Genomic DNA, 1384 nt, shown 5'->3' on the forward strand with positions numbered 1-1384 from the left:
GGAGCCACGGAGAGAGGGGCAGGGGTGCAAACGTCAGGCAGGCAGGTGGGGGCCTTGGGGTAGGGGGCGAAGGGCACAAGTGGCAGGGCCTTGGGGGAAGAGACATGAGAGGCAGGTGGAGGAGGTCAGAGAAGTGGAACAAAGGGGCCAGAGGGTGAAGTGTGGGCGGGGCTTCGGCAGGAGGAGGCTGAGTGGGAGCGGGCCTTGGGCCAGGGCCGCAGTCCGGGACCGCCCAGCCCCCCCAAATGGAGGAGTCCCAAGCTGCCCATGGAACCAGGACTCCTGGGTTCTATTCCTGGCTCTCCCACAGACTCCCAGTCAGAGCTGGCACAGGCCATATCGCCCTCCCTGGTGCCTCAGTTTCCCCATGTGTGAGACAGGTACCAGTGTGAGTGGATGCAAAACTGTGGAGAATCTACTCCCTTCTCCTGGTGGCTCCTTGTAGCCCTCAGTAAGCAGCCAACTGCTCCAGACCCTGGATCCCGTATGGGTAAACCGGGGCTGAGGGCTAGATCTAGGCAATGGAAAGAATAAATCCACCCTTATCTGACCCCACCCCGGGATACATGTCAGGGAGGCTGGTGTTGGAGGGGGCAGGGAGTCCTGCAGCCCTCACAGGGAACAAGGGGGGCGATTCCCCGGTTTGACTGCTGATGGCAGTGTCAGGGCGGGGGGCACTGGGGGATTGTGGTCTCATCCCAGCGGGGCTGGAGATAGAGCACGGCCTGCTGCCAGCTGACATCTCCTCTGTATGTGGGAGGGTCCTCAGCCTTGCCCGCTCTTCTCTCTTTTACCAGGATCTGCCAAAGCAGCTGGGCCAGCCCAGGCCCCACCTACCTCAATGCCAGCAGCTTCCAATTCTGGGGAGTGGAGCGGTCGGGGAGTGGGGGCCTCTCAAGCCCACCACGGGGAGCAGGGGCCAGGGCACTAGGGGGGCAAGGGCTGTTATGAGGGGAGGTGGGGTTGGAGAGCTGTCGGGGTGAAGCTGGGACTCAGCAGGGAATGGGGCAAGCTGCAGGGAGAAAGTGTAGAGAGGGTGATGTGACGGGGTGGGAGCTGGGGGGAGGGGACACAGCCAGGGGGAGGGACTGGGCAGACTGTTAGGGAGGGCTGCTCAGAGGCAGTAGCATGGAGGGGGCAGGATGGGAGCTGGGGGTACGGGACACAGCCGGGGGGAGGGACTGGGCAGACTCGGGTGGGCTGCTCAGAGGCAGTAGCATGGGGGGAGGCAGGGTGGTGCTGGGGGGGAGGGGATACAGCCGGGGGGGGTCTGGTCAGACCGTAGGGGAGGCTGTTCACAGGCAGTAGTATGGGGGGGAGGCAGGGCGGGAGCTGGGGGGAAGGACACAGCCGAGGGTAGGATTGGGCAGACCGTAAGGGGGCT

Source organism: Gopherus flavomarginatus, assembly GCF_025201925.1.
Source record: "Gopherus flavomarginatus isolate rGopFla2 chromosome 13 unlocalized genomic scaffold, rGopFla2.mat.asm SUPER_13_unloc_3, whole genome shotgun sequence".
Taxonomy (NCBI): domain Eukaryota; kingdom Metazoa; phylum Chordata; order Testudines; family Testudinidae; genus Gopherus; species Gopherus flavomarginatus.